At 41.8% G+C, this 22,754-nt stretch overlaps 1 protein-coding gene and 1 non-coding gene across 31 annotated transcripts in view; one reads left to right on the top strand and one right to left on the bottom strand.

Moving 5' to 3' along the window:
* The window catches only part of Magi1 (membrane associated guanylate kinase, WW and PDZ domain containing 1), a 612,319-nt gene that overhangs the window by 394,884 nt on the left and 194,681 nt on the right, over nt 1–22,754 (top strand). The window lies entirely within an intron of this gene.
* Nucleotides 1,819–1,954, bottom strand: LOC115063473. Its single transcript, XR_003843347.1, has one exon. It is a non-coding gene; the product is annotated as a small nucleolar RNA SNORA44 (small nucleolar RNA).

The following is a 22,754-nucleotide window of genomic DNA, read 5'->3' as shown; positions in this document are numbered from 1 at the left end:
GCTGGTTGAGACTGGTGAGTAATCTCCTTCAGACGTGGGAGGTCATTCCAAGGATACAGCATGCTAGCACCTTCCAGGAGTGGGAAAGCCAGACAGCTTTCTCCAATAAGGTTTTGTTGTTTGTCTTTTGTTAAAGTTTTAATAACAATATGCTGCTTCATTATCCTTTCTTCATTGTCTCCATGCTCCCTCAACCCTGCTTCCTCTCAATTCCTATCCTCCTTTTCTTTAATTGATATTAATATTGTCTAAGTTAGGGTTGGGTTGATAGGATTCAACACCACGCCCAGATATATATGTAAATATATGCATAAATACAACCTGCTGAGTCTGGTTAGTGTTACTTGTATGTATGTTTCAGGGCTGACCACATGGGCTGACCAACTAGGGGGCTTGTCCCTGAGGAAGACTATTCATCCTTTCTCACTAGTCATGAATTGCTTGTGGGCCTACATGTAGGAGTAGGACTCCAAGAGATTTTCCCTATTTAATTTGGGTTGTCATCTGAAGTTGGAATTATTCAAGTTTTGTTTACTAAACTCAAGGGTGTGGTGTGTTCAGCAATAGGATCTTACCGTCAACTTCTGGAAGGTAACCAGTCACTGATAATAACCTGTAACGTAGCTCTGTCATTATTGGTCAACGACTCAAAAAGAATTGACCCATTCTTGTTCTGGGGTTTTTATTTGGTAGCCAGTGATTACAGTGTACATACATACATGCATGCATACATACATATGTATATTATCTTCTCCTATAGTGTTTCCAAAAGGAATTTACTGTTAGCTCTTGTTCCCCACATTCCCTCATCTACCTTTCCCTCTTATCTCCCACCCTACTTGATGCCTTCTATTCCACGTTTTCTCTCTTTCCTCTCTCTACCATTATATTCCATCTCCCCTTGCTTCAAAGAATCCCTGCTTCCATATAGGCCTTTACTAGTTTTCCTAACCTGAGTGGGCATCCCAGATGAAAACACATATATCTAAAGCTTAAAAGCTAAAATCTGTATTTGCAAGAAAGCACAGCATATGGTTTGTCTTTCTTCATCTGAGTTTTCTCACTCAAGATGATGGTTTCCAGTTCAGTCCATTGGCCTACAAATTTTGCCTTTCTTAAGTTGAGTATTTTTCCATTGTATAAGTGTAACACATTTTCATTATCCATTCATCAGTCTGTGATGGTTATTCCTGGTTGTCAACTTGATTACATATGGAATGAACTACAATCCACAAGTGGAAGGTGCACCTGTTGTGATCCAGATCTTGAGGCTGGAAGACACAGGCTTCTGACCCGGGTCTTGACGTGGAGATCTTGAGGCATAGTGGCCATGAAAGCTCAGGCCCAGGCAAGGTACTACACAGAAGACTGAGGCAAGTAGATCTCTAAATTCCAGGTTAGCCTGGGACAAGGCAAGTTCCAGATCCAGGCATGGTGGTAGACACCTTTAATCTGGGCCACATCTGCTGAAGGCCTATATAATAAGGATAACATTTAACTGGGGCTATCTGATAGGTTCACAGGTTCATTCTAGTATCAAGGCAGGAGTATGGCAGCATCCAGACAGGCATGGTGCAGGAGGAGCTGAGAGTTCTACATCTTCATCTGAAGGCTGCTAGGAGACGACTGCTTCCGTGCAGCTAGGACAAGGGTCTTAAAGCCCATGCCTGTAGTAATGTACTTCTTCCAGTAAGGCTACGTACCTACTCTAACAAGGCCATACTTCCAAATAATGCCACTCCTTGGGCCAAGCATATTCAAACCACCACACAGTCTGTTTTATGTCATATGTATAGGATGTTTCTATTCTCCTTTCTACCTTCTCAGAAAGATAATAACAGCCACAGGCACTGTGCTGACCTGAGCCGAGCTGTCAGAGTGCCTCCGTTTCACTCTGTGATATAGTTGGAGACTCCATGACCATAACTCAGCCAAAGCCCCTGGAAACATACTGTCATTTTCTTGGTTTGTGACGTCTTTACAAATCAAGCTTCATTCACCTTTCTCATCTGTTTATAATTTCTGAGGATCTAGAGCTGAATGTTTTGACTGTCAGATCCTCTTTGCAAAGCAAATTTGATGAGATGGTATCTGATAGTAGATAGAGAGTTCTCTCCCAGTCGCCATAGCAGGTACCAAGTTTACATGTGTGTCTGTCTGGAGCTCAACGGTTCAACTACTGACAACAGAGGTGCTGAGGTACCTCAGCAGAAGCTCTGCTGGAGGGTCCCACGTGATGTCCTCATCACCTCACTGCCATGTGATACTGAGTTTTTTTTAAGTGTCTGCTATTTCATCTGGAAAATTTCTGTTATCCTCATAGAATCTGACACCCTGACTCCAGGACTCCCACAGTAGCGAGACTGAGCAGTTCTTCAAGGCGGCTACCTTATGGCTCGTTACATTAACCTAGCTGTCCAGTCTCATTTTTGCCATGGGAAGTTCAGTGCCAAGTGTGTCTCCTGTTTTGTGGACTTCCAGAATGTGGCAGATTTTAGAGAGCTTGCAGGGGGCATCTGTTCTTATTGAGAGACTCTTGGACTAGGGAGATTTCATTGTCCCTTGTGACCAAGTTTTCATACAAGATTAATTATGTTCAGTAGCATTTGGCATCCATCTCTTCCATTTCTTGTGCTGGATCAGTGTTGCAAGTGGGATTTGAAACCTGCAAAAAGTGTTTCCGTGTGTCTTCTTTATCCTGCCTCTTAAAAAGCTGGTTGAAAATCCCCTCCTCTTCCTCTTCCCCTTCCTCTTCCTCCTCGTCCTCCGCCTCCAATAAGATTGCTGATAAGATGGCTTTCTTCTAATTTTATCAAATATAGTATGTCTAGAAACAAAACAGAACCATGTTTCTGCATGTGATTGCTGGCAGAAATGGTGCTACTTTCATCTCAGGATAAAACTGTGAATTTTAGGAAGCAACAAAATGTGATTACTTAAGGACAGCATAGCCTGCATGCCAGAGTTGCTTTGGTCCTGGTGGCTTGAGGACATTGCTAGTGATTTAGAAGAGCTCAGGCTCCTGGCTACAGGTAGAATCCTCCCTCAGCTTGTAGGGTAGCTGAGTAGAGAGCCAAGGTGTGGTGGGGTGGCCACTGTTGCCTTCCCAGGAGAGTCTCATGGTCATATTTATTCATTCATGGGACACAAGCCAAGGATGTGCATGTGTGAGATGAGGCAGATACACTGAGACACTTGTCATGCATCCATCACTCAAAAAAAGGAATGCAGTGAGGGAAAACATCCTAGAGGCAGAATCCAGAGGGAGACTGAGCTGGGAGACATAAATCTCCCTACATCAGTACTGACCTTATTATCTACACTGCCGATCCTTAACTGTAAGCCAACTTCATCCTGGGACTCACCTGCAGAAGCTGTGAGCTTTTCTCACACTGGAAACACACAGGCAGCATTGAGCTTAAGCAGAGTAGACCACTACATTTTGTGGAGAGTTTAAATAGTATACTTCTAAGACAGTGTTAACTTTTATGCAGATGGGTGATTGGGATAAAGTAAGAGAGGTGTACAATTTAATAGTACTGAAAAACTTAGGAATTATTTTATTATTTTTGGATATGTTTTAAAAAGTATTTCAAGGGGCTGGAAAGATGGCTTAGCAGTTTAGAGTACTCACCACTCTTTCAGAGGACCCTGGTTTGATTTGCAGCCTTTACATGACTCTATTACACTTTGTAATTACAGTTCCAGGGGTCCAGTACCCTCTTCTGGCCTTCATTAGCTCATATATTCAAATACTTGGTCTCCAGTTGGTAGAACTAGTTTGGAAGGATTAGGAGGTATGGCCTTATTGGAGGAGTTTTGTTTTTCTTTGTTTGTGTGGATCAATTTTGTTCTGTCCTGTTTTGTTATTTTTCAAGGCAGGGTTTCTTTATGTAACCCTGGCTGTCCTGGAACTTGCTCTGTAGGCCAGGCTGACTTGCACTCAGAGATCTGCCTGCCTATACCGCCAGAGTGCTGGGATTAAAGGCATGTGCCACCACCCTCCAACACATGTGTGAATCAAGAAGTAAGCTCTCAGATACTTCTCTAAGGCCATGTTTGCCTTCTTCTGTGTTCCCTACCATAATGGTCCTGAATTCATCCTCTGCCGGTAAGCCCCAATTAAACACTTTCTTCCCAGTTAAACACTTTCTTCTATAAATGTCTGTCTAGTCATCCTGACTCTACAGATTTCAGTTGAAAGGTAACTAAGACATAACTTCATCAAAGGTTCCTTGCACTAACCTGGTTATGCAAGGAACCTCTCTCCTTCCTCTCTCTCTCTCTCTCTCTCTCTCTCTCTCTCTCTCTCTGTGTATCACCTGCTCTTACATGAAATATATTGTATCACCTGCTCTTACATGAAATTTGCCTTTGTTTTTATCTTTGGAGAGCCAAGATCATGCATCCTTTGCTTCCCTGTGGTCTGGCTCTGTTCTGACTTTAGAAATTGAGTATAAGTGACATAAAGAACATCTAAAGTGATTTTACAACTTCAGCTCTTACAGAACATTGTGTATGGATTGAACTTCTTTGTGTGTGTTTCAGTATGTGAAAGGCCCTTTACATATTCCTTTATTCAATAGCTATTTATTGAACATTTACTGAATACCAGCCCTGTTCTGAGTGCTTGAATTATATAAGTTAAACAAATCTGTGTGTTCTTGCAGCATGCATCCCAATGGTAACCATACGTCATCCCTAGTCCCCATGATGACTCTTCAATATAGATATTGGCTCAACCATTTCTCAGGTGAGAAGAGAGCTTTCTCAAGGATGATCCTGGCAGCAGATGATGAGTGTGGTCATGTTGAGCATAGAAAAACGTTGAAAGGATTTAGAAAAAGTCAGACTTGTTACACCCTGAGTTTAGTCAATAGGAGGCTTCCTGGAATGTATGAGTCCTAAATTGGCTCTTAAAGGAAATCATTATTTAAATTCAAAGGAGAAATACAATGCTCATTTTCTTTGATTGTTGCAAGTCAACAGGATGACCCAGAGAAAGCCAGGTATGGGTGAAATCAAGTGTTTGCTTGCTGTAGTCAGCAGCATATATTAACCTTCTAGAGTAGCAGAGGTGGGAGTAACTCTGTTAGAGCGAGGATCCTTTATCTAGAGAAGAGAACACAGTGTTTTATTAGCAATATCTGCATGGGAATGACAGGATCACCACTGATTCTCATGCTAGTATGTCACATGCGTTATTATAATTAGGTTGATTGCACTGGTGTCGGGAGATGAATCTTTAGAAAACAGCTATTAGAATTGCTGAAGAGATTCCTAATATATGGTGCCTTGATTGCTGGGAGACTCTGATAGGAGAAAGAGACATAAAGTGGAGAAATTTAGGTTAAAATGTTAATCATGTAGTTTGTAAATACAATTGAACAAAATGCCTGTATTTGTTAATGCACGAGACAATTAGAAAACAGTTAAAAATTAAAATCAAAGACCTTTAAAAACCTTCTTTATTGAGATAGATTTTATATACAATGTATTGCTCATATTTAGCATGTAAAAAAATTTGAAGCCATCACCATAATTAAAACTGGTCAAAAACATAGGCCCAGTTTTATAGCTTTTAGTTTTGGCTGCTTGGAATACTGAAACAGGAGGATGACTGGTATTCAGGAGTTAAACCAAGCAACCTACCAAGACCAGGCAATGAGAGGGGACAAAACCACGCTCGTGTTTCATTTTTGTAGGTTTTCTTGTACCATATGTAGTTACTCTTATCCACCCTATACTTTCCCCATTCCTACAAATGATATGTAATTTCTTTTTTTAATTTTAATATTTTCTTTTATGTGTTTTGACTGTGTGTATGTCTGTGCAGTGCCTTCAGGGATGCTAAGAGGGTGGTAGATCCCTTGGAACTGCAGTTTCAGGTGTTTGTGAGCCACCATGTGAGGCTAGAATTGAACTTTGGTCCTCTGGATGAGCAGTCTGGGCTCTTAACTGCTGAGCCATCTCTCCAGCCCCAGTACATATTCTCTATTGCTAGGCATCAGGTTGCTTTTCTTAGAAATTTTACGCAAGTGAAGTCATGCAATATGTATTCTTTTTGTGAAGGAACCAGTCTGGCTTCAATCAGAGGATAATAGTGAATTATGCTTTATTCACTGGCATAATTCTTTGAGATTCATTCATGTTATAGGGTACAGCCGTGGTTTACTGTTTAATTGCCAAGTAGAATTGCGCTTCTTATGTGTAGACGCCATGATTTACCTACTTCTGTGCTGGTAGAAATGTCTGTTGTTTCTATTTTGGGGCTGTTGTGAACATCTGCAAGTAAGTCTTTATATGGTTCTAGGCTTTCATTTCTCTTCTGTGAGAATCTAGGTGTGGAATGGCTGAATGTTACTTTATCTGAAAAATTTAGACAACACACCAACATTTCCAGAGGGCCTGTGGCAAGATCCATCCCCACCTGTAAGCGTATGAGATTTCAGTTTTCCTACATTTTAAACAGGTGTCAGCTTGGCCAGTCTTTTTAGATGATGATGATGATGATGATGATGATGATGATGATGATGATGATGATGTGGTGTCTGTGAGGAGGTGGCTGACCTGTGTGGCTATGTGCAAGGGAGTGCTGCTGCCAGCTGAGGAACTTTTGGTAGCTGGTCAGTTGTGAGCTTTCTAAGGTGGCTGCTGGGAATCTAACTCAGATCTGCTGCAAGGACAGTATGACTCTTAACCACTGCTCCATCTATTCGGCATCTTTCTAACTTTAGTCTTTCTAACTTTAATCCTTTTATAGTGTATAGTGCTACTTCATTCTCGATAGCAGATGATGTTGAGTCTTTTTGTGTTCTCATTTGCTTTTCATGCATCTTCTTTTTGTATGTGTATCTTGAAATATTTTGCTCCTTTTGTGCGGGGTATTTTATTTTCTTAATGCATTTCTAGAATTTTTTACATAGTCTCAATAAATGTGCCTATCAAATATTTGGTTTGCTGTGCTCTGTGCTTTCCTGATTTTATTCTTGTTTGTAGAGGACAGAAGTTTGAATTTTATGGCAGTCCAAATTACCCCTTGTAATATGTAGGGATCATGCTCTTGCTATCACATTTCTTGAAATGGGGGCTCAGAGGGGTTTTCTCTTATTTCCTTTATAAATATTGTAGTTTGGGATTTTTCTTTTATGTTCCTTATCCTTTTGTTTTTATTTTTTGTTTGTTTGTTTATTTATTTAGTTAGTTGGTGGAGTCAGGGGTGTGGAGACAGAGTCTCACTATGTAGCTCTGGTTGGTCTGCAAGTCGCTGGGTAGCCTAGGCCAGTCTTGAAGTCACACAAGTCGCCCAGTGCTGAGATTCGAGGTGTGTGCCTGTCACACATTGATTGTCTTGCAGGGTTTTGGTTTGGCCTTCTGTTTGTTTCCTTTTAATGCAGACGTTTAGTTGTTTTTCTACCATTTCTTGAAAATGTTTCATTCTTCCACTGGATTGTATTTGTACCTCTGTCTGTAAGTATGCTGTGCAGGTGACTATTTGGATTGTCTCCTTTTTACAGAGTAGGATAGCCATATGTTGATGATTGGGAATCAATAAGTCTTGAAATTGGATCTAAACCTTCTTGTCCATCTTTAAGTAAATTTTAGTGATTGGAAAACTTCTGCAGAAAAGTTCTACGTGAATTTTAGAGCCCCTGTTTGCAGTGCTACAAATGTAAGCTGGAATTTTGGTTAGGACTGCATCAAATATGCAGACATAGGGTTAGTTTACATTTTAACAACATTCTCATGGGGCCAGGGGTCTGGCTAAGCGGTACAGCGTTCCCCTGGTCCATGCCGGGCTCCTGATGCCATCTACAGCGCGTATCCTGCCTGCAGTAAAGTCAGTCTTTAAAGGTATTGGGTTTTCCTTTTAATTTTTTTGTTTTAATATTTGTTTTGTGTGTGTGTGTGTGTGCACGTGTGTGTGTGTCTGTGTGTGTGTGTGTGTCTGTGTGTGTGTGTGAGAGGGAGAGGGAGAGGGAGAGGGAGAGGACGAGGGAGAGGGAGAGGAAGAGGGAGAAGGAGAGGGAGAGGGAGAGAGGGAGGTGTATGTGTGTGTAGTCTCAAGATTCTTTTCTTTCCTTTCACTGTGTGGTCAGATTTAGTTTTTGATAGTACATATTTTTGATGCTACAATAAATGCTACTTTAGCATTTCAGTTCTGACTACAGATTGTAAGTGGATAGAAATATATTTTTGGACATCATTCTTGTGATCTGTAATATTACAGATTGAATCAGATTGTCTGTATCGATCAGGGTTAGAAACCTTTTTCTTCAGAGTCCTTTAGCTGATATTTTCAGCTTGTGGGTTGGATGGTCTGCGTGGTGGTGACTTCTCTGCCTGGTGTAAGGAAAACAGTTGTGGTTAATACATAAGCAAATGGGGCATGGTGAAGTTTCCTACCAGTCTTCGTCATGGAAACTGCTACAGAATGCACAGGTAACTGTGCTATCTGGGGAAAATCAGCAGCTTGCTCTCCCATCTCCCATCTCACTTGCCTTTCCCTTCCTTTCCTTGGTGTTCCTTCTGGGAGTCCTTGATGTAATATGTTAGGTAGAATAGAGGAAAGCAGATTCATGTCTCTCATTTATAATTGCAGGGGAAGTGCTCTGTCTCAGTACTAAGCACTGCATTAGTTAGTACTAAGTACTGGCATAGGTACTGGCATAGGTCTCTCTGAGATACCCTCCCTCTGACCAGCAGGTATGAATGCTGGTGTAGGTCTATTGTAAGCCTCCTTTCCATTCTAATCTAGCTATAGTTTGACAAAAGTTGGTATTTGTTTATTTGTTGCAGGATATTTGATCACACCGTGTATCCCAAAACTGGGTTATTTATGCTTGGCCTTGAACTAACTCTAGCAATCTGTTGTAATCTTCTGACTCCTCCTCATTTTCTAGCTCGTTCTGTCTTCACCTGTGTCTAGCTTGTTCTCCCTCTGTACCCTGTCTCTCAAACTCTCCTGATAAAACTGCTTCCCTCTCTTTTTTTATATGCACTGTTCTAAGTAGCCTCTCTATTCTCTCCGTTCTCATGAGAGTTGCGCATATCCTATTTTGTCAAATCTTTCTCTGATTCGTCACTTTGTCTGTCACTCAGTTAGATGTCACTTTCAAACGTGGGTGCTTCCTTTTGCAAGCTAACTTTATCTTCATTGTTTGGGATTAAAGGCATGTATTATGATCACATCTGTGTTCCATTTAGTGGAATTAAAGGTATGTGCTAAGGGATGAGCCACATCACAAGTAGAAAGAAACAGGTTCTTTTCAGTAAATAGCACTATCCTGGGATTCACACTGTGATCAGATATCTTGTAACAGATATTTATTTTCTCTTTCTTGCTTTTTTTTTTTAAATCAGTATTAGAATTATCAAATGTTTTTTTCCATGGTCACAGTATTTGCATAGGTTTTCTTTTTTGAGCTTTTGAGAATAATAATCAGATTGATAATCTCCTTTTGTCATCACTGCCCCCCCCCATGTGTGTGTGTGTGTGTGTGTGTGTGTGTGTGTGTGTGTGTGTGCCTGCCTGTCACTGCCTCCTAAGTGCTGGTAGTAGAAATACATGACACTACTGCCATCCTGATAGAATTTCTTATGTTTAACCTATCTTAAATTGTTGAGAGAATCCTTTCTTGACCATGGTATATTATCATTTTATTTAGAATTTTGTTCACATATTCATGTATTTTTTCCTAATGAATTTTAAATATGCCTCTAATTTAGGGAAAATAAATTATTTGATATAAAAGATCTCATTTTTATTAAAAGAAAACAATCATGATAATAGAAACAAAATGATTAACTGTCCTTATTCTAGATTTTTTTTTTTAAAAAAATATGCATTTAGAGCTGGAGAGATGGCTCAGTGGTTAAGAGCACTAGCTGCTCTTCCAGAAGGTCTAGGTTCAATTCACAGTGCCCTATGTGGCAGCTTTACAACTGTCTGTAACTTCAGTTTTAAGAGATCTGACATTGTGACACAGACATACATGTAAGCAAACCACCAATGCACATAAAATAAAAATAAATCATTAAAAATGTGTAATTGAGGTAGAAATTCTTGAGTAGGCTACACTTACAGAAACAGAGTTGGCAACCGGCCTTGTAGGGTTTGTCCATCTTGAATTATTAATGATGAATAAGTCCAGTGCTCATATGATCTGGTCCATACTTTGTTCTGTTTGTTCTTATGCTATAGCAGAATACCTAACAAAAATGACTTTAGGAAGCATAGATTTGTTGGGCTCATGGTTTGAGAAGGTAGAGTTGGGCCATCTTGAGGCTTGGTGGCAGTGTGTGAGGCAGCGGGTTACCTTGCTTCTGTGTTCAGGAAGCAGCGAGGAATGAGTATTGGTCCTCACCAGGCTTCCTCCCTTTCGCTTCTTTATTCAGTCTCAGGGCCTATGTGACAGTGCCACCCATGTTCAGGTTGGCCTGCCCTTCTCAGTTCAATCTCTCTGTAAACTCACTCTTAAAGATAGGCCCAGAGGTGTGCTTCCTAGGTCATTGAGGTCCAGCCAAGTTGACGATAGTGATTAACCTCGGTAATGGGAGGGACATGGGCTTTCTGTCACTGGTCAGGTCTAAGTTTGAATCTGGACATCCATGGGCCTTTGATTTCCCACTTTCGACAACAGTGTTATAAGGATTAGTGTAAGACAGAAGTGCATAATACCATGAATCTGGTAATGGCAGTTTAAACTAACGGCAGATTCTGCTTCCATAGCAATTCAGGCCTCTCAGTCCCTTCTCCACATTTGTCAGGTAGCCACTTATCACCTTATGACTTTTTAAAGTAGACATCAGTCTCCCACTAGAGAGGACAGCAGTGACTTGACAGTTGTCCAACACAGCAGGCAGTGGACTTGCTCTTGGACCACTGGCTTTTTCCCTGTTCCTTGAGTACCCTTTTCCTTTGAGGGCAGATTTGGTGGGACACTACTATAAAATAATGAGGATGGTTCCTGGAATACAGTAAATGCCCAGTATTGTAATCTGGTCTATTCTGCCTTATCATTCCCGACTCCCTTCACCCCACTTCACCCCCGTGCACCAGTGCTGGGAACAGAATCCCTTGTCAGATTCCTTCTTTTCACAGTGAATAATATTCCACTCATAGATATGCGATACTTCATCTACTTAGCACATTTGTGTTTTTTTTTTTCCTACATCCATGTTTAAAGGAAGCCTAAATGTATACTTCACTTTCTATTTTACAAACCTTGAGAGTCTTGCTAGTCATTTTTCTGTAACAGCTCCATGTACAACCCAATTGCAAGTGTGGAAGGCGGTTTAATCTTCTTGCCTCTGCATTGTCAATGGTAATAGCACCTACCTGTCATCATGGGACATCCAAAGCTATTCCTTTACATTGTCCCAATATCTCTGGGTGGAGTTACAGGCATTGATCCTCTCTCAAATCTGTAGGAACTAACACCTTCGAATTACAATTGCTCTCCACAGGTAGTCATAATATGGAATTTGACCAGAAGTAACCTTTGCAGTTTTCATTAGAATAAAGGACCTTAAATTGAACCTACCTACATTGCATCTTCTTACTGGTGCCTTCCCTCTTCCTTTTCCTTGGGGTGGAATAGGCACTTCTGGCAACTGTCATGGTTTATTTGCTTAGGGAAACTGGAGTATCTCTGTGTTGCCAGTGGCTGAGGAGGTAGTCACCAGGAGTTGCCTCTGTTATAGGGCTGGTGAACAGAGTGAATTCCAGAACCTTAGCAAAGGGTCTGGACCTCTCTTTACTGAGAGGTGGAGGTTTGTCTTCATTCCCTGCAAAGCGAGAGGAATGCTACTTGTTATGAGAGCATAGACATTCTAATTTTTAGTGCACCCCATTAATGGTGCATATTTAGAGACTTTCTGTCCATTTTATTTTGAGCTTTGTGTATTGAGAAGTCAGGCAACTCTGATATAAAGTTGATAACATGGGCTCACCCAGCTCTTACAGGTAGGTATCCTAAGGCTCTGTGACTAGAACAGCATTGATGTTCTCCTTCATATATGCAGCTCTCTTTATACCCTCTTGACCTGAGTACCTGAATCCTGCTATGCAGGTTTGTAACAGGAGATGCTGGGAATCAGGGAGAGCTGGACCACATCAACAGGAATGGTGGCTGTTCCTCTGGCTGGGATGCTGGGAATCGGGGAGAGCTGGACCACATTGACAGGAATGGTTACTTTTCCTCTGTCTCTTCATTGCTGGGTTGTAGCATGGTCTCACGATGGCCACCTCTTTTCAATTTTAAAGAGACATTGGAGATTTGACCCCGCCTCTGATTATCCTGTTTTGAACTTTTCAACTCGCCTCTAACCCTGAACTAGATATACAGAATATAGATCTTTCACCATCTTTAAAATTTTTTTTTTTAAATTTTATATGTCAGAGTGTTTGCCATATATAACTTCAAGTTTGTGCTTACTAACAAGGAGGCCAGAAGAGGGTGTCAGATCCCCTAGAACTGAACTTCTAGGTGGTTGTGACCCACCTTGTGGTGCTAGGAACTAAACCCAGCTCCCCTTGGCAAGAGCAATAGGCACTCTTAATCCCCGAGCCACAGTTCCAGTCCTAGAGCCTACCAGCTAATCAGTAAGGGTGTGAAATACTTCACGGTATTTAAATATATTCACATAATTGCTCAACCAACCTTCAGTCAGATCTCCTGGCAAATCTAAACTTTTGTTCCCAACCAACAGCTTATCCTTTCCCTCCCCTGAGTGACTGTGGACTGACATTGTCATTTGTCTTTATTAATTTGATTACTGTGGCAATCCAATCACAGTGGGTTTATAGGGCCTTTGCCTTTCTGTGCTGCATTCCCTCAGCTGATTGTCCTTTGGGCTATTCAGGTAGCATATGTTAAGTGAAGCTGCAATTGAAATGTACAAACCCGCTGTTGTTTGTAATCAATCGATACTACTTTGCTTAACAGCTAGCTTTTTGTTGTTTTTGTTTGCTTGGTTGCTTGTTTACTTTGAGACAGAGTCTCATGTGGCAGCCCTAGCTAGCCTGGAACTCACTGTGTAGACTAGGATGACCTCAAACTCACCGAAATCTGCCTGCCTCTGCCTCCCAAGTGCTGGGATTAAAGCTTGCATGTTCACACCTAGTTAGATTTAGAAAACAATTTAAAGCATTATGTAATCTTACCAAAACATGAGTTCCACCAACTGGATTTTGCATTGACCTATGTGGATAATAAAAGTAAACATGATAATTATTCAACTCATTATTGAAGGTTGTTAGAAATTATAGAGGATCAATTACCTTGTGTAGTTACACTGAAAGAGCTAAACTCCTTACACTTTATATAATAGACATTTATGGAACATAATAAGGTTTGTTGTGCTTTTGTGCCTTGTTCCCTCCCCTCTCTCTCCCTCCCTCCCGTCCTCCCTCTGTGTGTGTGTGTGTGTGTGTAGATGTTCCCTCAGACACGTGCATATATATGTGTGCCTGTGTGTAAGTGTAGGGCTGAGCTGAATTTTGTGTATCATTCTTCAAGCACTGTCCACCTTGTTTTTAGAGACAGTCTCTCAATGGCTTGTAACTTGTCCAGTAATCTAGTCTGGCTGCTCCCTGAGCCCCTGGATCCACATCTCTTTGCCTCCCCAGCTGTAGGATTGCAAGTATTTTTTATTATTTTCAAGGATGAGTTATGGAGTCTAAACCATGCTTGTGCGGCAAGCAGTTTGCTGCCATTTCCCCAGCCCTGTCAGAATTGTTTCTAGATACTGAGCACTCAGTATCAGGCTAGCTCAAACCCCAAAACAAACTTGGCAATCATTAGTCTCTCTCAGAATCTGTAACATACGGGACATCACCCAGGCAAGCAGACACTAAATGGCTGTAGAATGGATGAATCTTCATCAGTCCTGAGTTGTGTACTCACTAATAGTTGTAACACTGGTGGGGAAATGTATTCTACTGTTTAGATCACACTGACTAGAGCATGGAGTATAGTACTTCCAATTAAGTTTCTGCTTGGGCTATACACAGTGCAGGGATATATAGTCAGGTCAATTCACATTAGGGGTCTAGTATGCTCCTTGATTTGATTATGGCTAATGGTTTTCTTCATAGCAAGGAGTTACTGGGGTGTTTGGATAAATATATTAAGGACTGACTCTAACGTATAACCAGTAGAAAGAGGGAGGGTGTGTGCGTATGTGTGTGTGTCATCAAAAATTTTTGGTTTAGGTGCTGTGAAGAATCAGAAATAATAGCCAGGGCAGTAGTGGAGGATCCCTTTAATCCCAGCACTTGGGAGGCAGATGCAGTTGGATCTCTGTGAGTTCAAGGCTAGCTTGGTCTACAGATCGAGTTCTGGGACTGCCAGGGCTACACATAGAGAAACCCTGTCTAGATTTAAGAAAAAGAAGGAGAAAAGAAAAACAAGTAAAAGAGACCAAGCTTAGGGACAGATTCTGCCTCAGTGTCAGTGAGTGCCTCCTGCCTCTGTCCCTCTCCCTTGACTGTGTGCAGCAGTAATGAAAAGCTGAGCTTCTATGCTAGGTCCTTCACCAGCCCTTCACATTAATTGCATCTCTGCTTGTGCCCTTTCTCTGGTAAACAGGTGCCCTTGGGACCGTGTTCTTAAAGATTACTTTGTGGATGCTGGCATGGATGCTGACTCTGGGATTTATGTCCTGGTGTCCCTTTGAAGGCAACATTTAACTGCTGAAGAGATTTGCTAGGGTTGTGTTCAGCCTAAATTAAATGTAAATATAACACACCAGTGGGATCTGTTACGACAGAGTGCAAAGATCCTTTGCCGTCCCTCATCTTCCGTTCTTCTTTAATTAGCCTCTTTGACCTGATAAAATTATTCAGAGCATGATTCTCTTAGCACTTTTTATATCAGAACTTTTCCTGAGTTTTGTTTATTAGTTTGGGGGGTCTATTGTTTTTATTTTTATCTTTTTCTTTTCTTTTTTAAATTTTTTTCTCTTTCCTTTTCTATATATTTAGATACTCTCATGACCTGTCTGGTTTTTGTGTGGCTGGACAGGTCATGTGGGATATTCCTGTTTATACTCCCCAGGTTCAAGGCTCACTGGGAAAGAACAGAAACAATCCTCTATTTTGATACTGGGAGTTCTCTCCAAGTGAAGATTGAGGTATAGCCAGGTCAAGACAAAGATTGTCCCAACGTCCATTTGAAGTATCCAGCCACATGCTGCAAGTTTTAGACTCCTGTTGGGATAGTGTGTATAAGACGCTTTAACAGGTACAAGTGTGTCTTCGCCATCTTGACAGTATTGCTGATGGAAAATGCCTCGGTGTGCTCTATGTTCATCATGGTACGTGTGAGTGTGAACACAAGTGTGAGCACAGCATCTGACCCCCATTCCAAGTGGAATAAGCAAAACCTGCATGACCTGGAAGTAAAGCTTGACCTTAGAGTTAATGCTGCTCCTTCTGCCAGAGCCTCAAGTCGTTTTGGAAAATTCCTTGTGTCATTGCTCTGACGTGTGTACTGTTTGCCCTGTGCCTCTTAAAGTTAATGTGGCAATCACAAAAGCTCTTTCTGTTCGATCGTAGAAAGAATAGGCAGAGTAGAAGAAATAGAGTCCCCCTGGACCCGGATGCTCAGTCATTGCTATTGTACATAGATTGATAGCCACTCCTGTTTCTTCCTCTGTACAGAGATGGTGTGTTCAGATGAGTGCCTGTACATCTATCTTAATGTAACTTGCTCTATACACTACTTTTGTAAAACAAACATGTGATATTTTTTCTCTTGACACTTAACTCGGCTGCTATATGATTGGTAAGGACTCGGTTCCTCCGATCTGCTGTGTAGCAGCTTTCGCTCACCTGCTACTTACCCTACTCTGAATATAGAGTGTATCCAAAGCTGGTTTCTTTCCTTTCTTCCTTTCTTCCTTTCTTCCTTTCTTCCTTCCTTCCTTTCTTCCTTCCTTCCTTCCTTTCTTCCTTCCTTCCTTCCTTCCTTCCTTCCTTCCTTCCTTCCTTCCTTCCCCCCCACGTGTGTGTGTGTGTGTGTGTGTGTGTGTGTGTGTGTGTGTATGCACTCATGCACATGTGCTCTCAACATACTGGTCAATTTTTGTCAACTTGGTACAAACTAGAGAGTAACCTAGCAAGAGGGAGCTTCAGTTCAGGAATTGCCTTCCCCAAATTGGCTTGTGGTTTTCAGGACATTTTCTTGATTTATGATTGATGACGGGTAGAGTGAGGTTGTCATAATTAGTGGAACTACCTCTGGGCAAGTGATGCTATGTTGTATCCTGCTCTGACTTCCCTCAGTGGTGATGACCTGGAAGTGTAAGTCAACGTCCGCCTTTCCTATGCCATGTTACTTTTGGTCTTGTTTTATCATACAAACTAAGAGGCAGACTTGGCTGCTAAACCTGGGTCTAGGTTGGCTCCCACAGGCACCTGTAATCTTCCTTTTTCTACCCACAGTTCTGGAAGTATTGGCAAATACCTAACCACACCTAGCTTTTATTTGGGTGCTGGGAATCTGAACTCAGGACCTCATGATTGCAAACCAAACACAGTTGCTTTCCTACTCAACCTCCTTCAACCCCAAGAATGTTTCTTAGGGAGAGTGGTATTATCTGTCATCCTAGTGAACAAGCAAGAACACAAATGGCTATCACTGTTCTGTGTACACTTGCCAACTATCCCTGGCCATTAGTAGTTCCTAATTAGCAAGGCTTCTTTGGCTTTATGTTACGAATGATCGCCAAGACAAGGGCAGACTCTTGATAAAACTGTGAAGTTTATTTTCAGCTAGAGCTGTCCTTCGTGTAACACAGCCTGCAGTCTCTCCTGACAGGAAACGGGAAGGAGAAGGATGTCTTAGATGATGTATGTGCCTTTTTTTCCTGTTGCTCAGTTGTCACTAGAAATATGTGTAAGTCTTCATTAAATTACATATATGCACACATGTTTCTGTGTGTTCGTATGCACATTGCTGGTGGGTTTCAGTTGGCACCTTTGATGAGTACCGGGCTTGCCACCCTATCTCAGCAGTTCAGCTGGCCTTGGCTGTAGGTCTGTTTTCATGTTCTCCTGGGAGCCAGGACTCTGGCCGTGAGTGCGCTGGCTCATCTGTTTTTACACTGTCACTGCTCTGGCTAGAAAGCCTTTGGAGCCATGTTGTTGGTTGGCAGTGAGGAGCCAGGAGATGTATTCTGTCACAGGCATTTAATGATGATAAAACATTAGTGAAGCTCTTTGAGAGCATTTTTGACAAGTGGTCCCTCTGCTAAAGACCTTGACTGCAGGTTAGAATACTATTAGGAAATCAAACTGTTAAGCAAATAAATCTTTAGGTTGCTATTGAACTTGGGATGAGGCTGTGCCTATTTTTGATTTCCCAGTGGACTGGTGAATAGCCATTACATGGCCTACTATTTTTATTTTTTATTTCTTTGGTCTTCATATTGTTAGTATTGTAGATTGGATGACAATTCTTTTTCCACAGTTATTTCAAGATTTCTGCAGATAGTTATTTATAAGAGATCTTTTTTAAAAAAAAAAAAACTCATTCATTCTTCTGCCATATAATTGTCTCTTTGCCTTGGCTGGATCTATTCAGTGAAGAAGAAAATTCAGAATTAGACGTGGAAGGAGGCCAAAAAAACAGGGGCAGAAGATGGCAGTGGAAATATCCAAATCAGGACACTTGTGAAAGCACATTGTGATTGTAAAGGAAGGGATCTTTAAAATAGAGTTGTTCTGCCCCTGCTCCTCTGTTTTCCTTATCTAAGAGATTTATCTAGTTTTGCAGCTTTGTCTGAGGCAGGGAACCGTTCCATGTTTGTGAGGTCTCTCGTGTGCTCCATTCTCCGTTCTGATCGCTTTGCCCTCCTTTGGCCAGTGTGGTGGCTGAAGCAGTAAAGGTGTAAAGCAGAGAGAAGGGGAGACTGACTGTCCACGGTGCAGCACTAGGCCCCTGACTCTGAGCTCTAGTTCTCCCTATCCTTTCTCCCTGTAGCCCTCTTCCTTCTGCTCTTAGTTATTTGAGTCAGGTTTCTTTGTCATTCTGCACGGATTGGTCTGGGAACTTGACTGGGCACTGAGGGACCGAAGAAAGGACAGACTTATAGACACACATACAGAAAAGCTAGGTGGGCCATGGTTTCTGATAGAGACACACTGTGATAGCCCCTCTTCTATTCCTGGGAAGAGACACCATGACAAGGCAACTCTTATAAGAGAAAGCATTTAACTGAGGGATTGCTTGCAGTTTCAGAGGCTCAGTCACATTGTCATCATGGCTGCACACATGGCAGTAGAGCAGTAGCTGAGAGCTACATCCTGATCTGCAGGTTGGGGAGCACTGGTGAAACCCCAGAGCCCACCCCCAGTGACACACTTCCTTCAACAAGGCCACTCATACTCTGACAAGGCCACTCCTACTCTAGCAAGGCCACTCCTACTCTAACAAGGCCACACCTCCTGATCCTTCTCAGAGTCCCACTCCCTGATGATTAAGCATTGGAATACATGAGCATGTGGGGACCATTCTGATTTAAACACTGCAGGCAGCAACAGCCACAGAGGGTTGTCTAATATCATAGGAGATTTATTTGTTGGAGCATCATCTCACACTGTCTTCATCCCAGAGGAGGAAACCATAGTTGAAAGTTTCTGTGTATACTGTCCATACTTGCACACACATTTCATTCTCGGTTTCCTCCTCTAACCAACAGTGTTTCATGTAGCCCAGGTTGGCCCCAGGCTCCTGTTCTCCTCCTTGCATTCTCCAAGTACTGAAAGTAAGTCATTTGCAATCACACCTGGCTTCTCTCCCTTAATGTTTAAGAAACATTCGTTTATTTGGTGTACATGTGTGTGTGTAATATGTGCTGCATATGTGCCACAGTGTGTGTGTGGAGGTCAGAGGACAACCTGTGGGACTTGGTTCTTGTCACCATGTGGTTCCAGGGATGGCAACAAGTGTCTTTACCCACTGAGCCATCTCACCAGCCCTTTCCTGCCCCTCTGAAGCTCAGTGAAACAGGTAGTGAGAACCTACTACCTTCTCTTCAGGGAGAGAGAGAATGGTCCTGGGGTATAAGAGTCAGGCGGGCAGAGAAGGGCATCAGCCACACTTACTAGAAATAAGAGAAACATCTGAGATCAAGGGAACTGCAGCCTTTTGGATGAGGTCTTTTAAGGGCAGTGTGATGGAGCTCACGGGTAGACATCTAGATAAGGTGTTCTGTTTTGTTTGGGTTGGATATTGTTTGTAGGGCTGGGAGTTGAGCCCAAGGCATCATATAATATATGCGAAGCACTCTTCCATTGAACCTTTCTCCTTGCCCTGTACACTTTACTCATGTTCTTATCTATAAACTTAAGATAATAGCATTGCTTTAGAGGCTGTATACAAGAAATAAAGGACTTGTTGGCTACATCCGAGTAGAGACATATATTTCTGTTACTGTAATTCAGAACCCACCCTTGCCCTGCCATGAGTTTTAAGATCTTAGAGATCTGCTTCACCCCGCACAACCTCACAAACATACTTTAGCTCTCTCCGCATTTCAGAAAACATATTTTATTTAGATCAACCTTCACCCGAGGCTTTGGTCATCTTCCTGATAATGGATTTTCTTTTCATGCAAAGTAGGTTGAGTGTTTTGAAATGTTGCTCTTTTCTAGGTATGTCTTTTTCTGGTTTGTTCTGCCTGCTTTGTTTTGTAATGAAGCGGAGTCCCATGTGTCATCTTCAGAGACTCTTTCCTAACTCATCACCTAGAGTGATGACACTAAACTGACTGTACGGACCTGCACCCAGCTCTAAGCCAGAGCTTAGTAGGCGACTAGGTGATTGGCCCTCCCTGGACATCTTGATCCTAACAAGGGCAGAGGTGGGACTTGGTGTCCCCATGTCCATTTCTCTTTGTTTCGAGGCAGTTCTTTCTCCCTCCCATAGTTACTCCTCTAGGTTGAGTACGATACTAGGTAGTTACGAAGGGCGAACGAGCCTTGAATGTTAAGGGCATTCAGTAACTCCTCTGTTCTGAGTGTTCATCCCACCCTACTGAGAGTGATCCTCATCAAGACAAGAAATGTCAGTCAATACTGGTGAGAATATGGGGAGAAGCACTGCTGTCAAAAATATAAACCATTGCTCGTGGTAACGGAAGCTAGGAAGCCATTCTGAGAAAGAGTCTGCTTAGCCATTTAGCCTTTCAGTCAGGAAGGCACCCCCTGCTGACTGTACACAAGCTAGAACAGGGGTATATTGATCCCTGGTACTGTAAGGTGAGCTCTCTCTCCATCCTATTAGTGACATTAGTGATAAGCATGCACTACCCTATACAGGCTCTGTTAAGAGAGAAATCTGCAGTTGCCTGGCCGAGTAGCTGTGGCCAGTCCTGTGAATTTGAAGTTCACGTGTGAGCTGGGTTGCTGCGGTCTCCTCTAGGCTTGACAGAGCTGGAGGATATTCTCTCACGATGTCTCATCGCATGCCTGATCAGTTTTTGCTGGCTGTTGGCAGGAGGCCACAGGGCCTTCTCTACAAGGTTGCTTTAAGTGACCTCACGATGTGGCATCTGCTTTTGCAAAACAAGAGAGCAAAGACAGCACACTGTCTTTGAGGATTCCACCTCAGAAAGCTCCATCATCCTTGTTAATCCCTCCAGTGGCAGGGCACTACCAAGGAGCTTCAGAACCCAGGGACAATCAGGTATACTGCTGCCCACCCTGAGTTGTATGGTGTTCCCAGTGAATGATCTGTTCTGTTTGTTACCAGTCCAGCTCGTACCTGCCACCTTTATTATAGGTGTTTAACTTAATTAAGAGCCATGGGAACCAGCAACATAATGAGTGAGGGGAAGAGGGGAGTTGTCCTTTGTCATTAGACTCTTCTGGGAAGTCCCAAAAAAGGGTGGCTGATAAAAAATCATTGTGAAATTAGGTTTACATGAGATCTGTAAAAATTTTAAAACACCCATAAAAACCCAAAACACTCAAATTGATTTGCAACTGCCTCTGGTATCAAACCATTTCAAATAAAACACAATTGGAAATCATAGCCTCTGATTTGTAAGCATGATTTATTCCAAGAAAGAGCTCCCAAACAGGGAGTCTAGGTTTAAAACTAAATTCTCAACACACCTTAAAGGATGGATTAGACAATGAATGTGTGTGTGCTGAAGTAAAGGACTTTGAACTTATATGAATTTTTGTCTGATTTCTTGCCCTTTTTCATCTGATTTCAGTAAGTTACTATGCATTGGCCTTAGTTATGTTAGAAAGATGAATTTTAGCTTGTGAAGTAGCCTCAAGGTTCTTATCTACAAATTATTGCAAAAGGCAACTGCCTTTTACCAGGCTCTGTTCTAAATGAAAGCATTATCGTAACTGTCCATTCTAAGATGTGTGGTTTCCTTCACTTTAATGGTCCAGGAATTAAAGCACACTCTACAATCAGTGACATTTTGTAATTTAGTTGACAGTATATAGTTTCTTCTTAAATTATAGTTCATGCCTTAGATTTGATAATGCGTTTCACAGTTTTTAGGTTCTGGAAAAACCATTAAATATCTGAGTTCTAGGTTCGTGTTAAAAGTGGAGGTAGGTGTTCCTGCCCAATTGTGGCTTCTCTGAGTCTGCTTCAGTTTGTTAATAAAGTTGTTCAGGGCAATGCAAACTCATATTCAGCTCTTTTTATGTGTTGATAAGAAATGTGTTGGCTGGTGGCTCAGTGTCAACTGTTTATTGAGGCAAATGATATATATTAGTCCCAGACTTTTTTCAACTTGAACATAAAAGTCCGAGTCTTTTCTCTATGGAGGCAAGTTTTAGTTCTTGATCTATCAGTGCACTTTGTCTTATGTCTTTTAATAATGAAAAGAAATGGAAGGGAGTGTATCAAGCCTGTCCAATCGACGATGCCCTGTCTGGTTCTAGTAAGATAGAGGAAATAAGATCAGGGTTATGTCGCATGGTCGGCTGACTACGGACAGTGATCATGTATCCTGTGCATCCAAAGGGCAGAAGAAAGAGGTTTTATTGCTTTCACCATCAAGAAATGGCACTTGGTGTGGCAGCCACAGTCCTAACATGAGAGAGGAAGAACCCAATGGATCAGGACTTCAAGGTCATCCTCAGCTCCACAAGAGACTGAGGTCAGTCTAGGTACGGGAGCTCATTACTGAAAAAACAAAGTGAAGGAAGAAGGGAGGGAAAGTCCTTCAGGAAGTAGATACAGTCACCTTGATTTGAACATTACACAGTACAACTGTGCATTCAAACATTACGTTGTGACTCATATATACAGCTGTTATGCTTCAATTTTAAAAAGAGTTTTTGAAGAAACAAAATGGAAGTAAAAGTGATCTTTTATAATATGCAAGTACCCATGAGGGTAAATTCCCAAGATTTTCATTTTCCAGAGTTAATACCTTCTCCACCCCTCCAAGATTATAACTAATCATCAGGGCCCTTTGAGTTCAAGGTAATGGCTATCTAGAGTTTTACAGCTTGGATTTAGTCCAGTAGCTCTCAACCTGTGGACCGAGACCCTTTGGGGGTTGAATGACCCTTTCATAGGGGTCACATATCAGGTATCCTGCATATCAGATATTTATATTAGAATTGATAACAGTAGCATAATAATGATTTGGAAGTAGCAATGAAATAATTTTATTGTTGGGAGTGACCACAACATGAGGAGCTGTATTAAAAGGTCACAGAATTAGGCAGGTTGAGAGCCATTGATTTAGACTTTTCTTTTTTTTTT

The sequence above is a fragment of the Mus pahari genome, chromosome 2 (genome assembly GCF_900095145.1).
Source record: "Mus pahari chromosome 2, PAHARI_EIJ_v1.1, whole genome shotgun sequence".
In the NCBI taxonomy this organism is placed as follows: domain Eukaryota; kingdom Metazoa; phylum Chordata; class Mammalia; order Rodentia; family Muridae; genus Mus; species Mus pahari.
The sequence above is the reverse complement of the archived record's forward strand: the minus strand, read 5'-3'. Positions and strand labels throughout refer to the sequence as shown.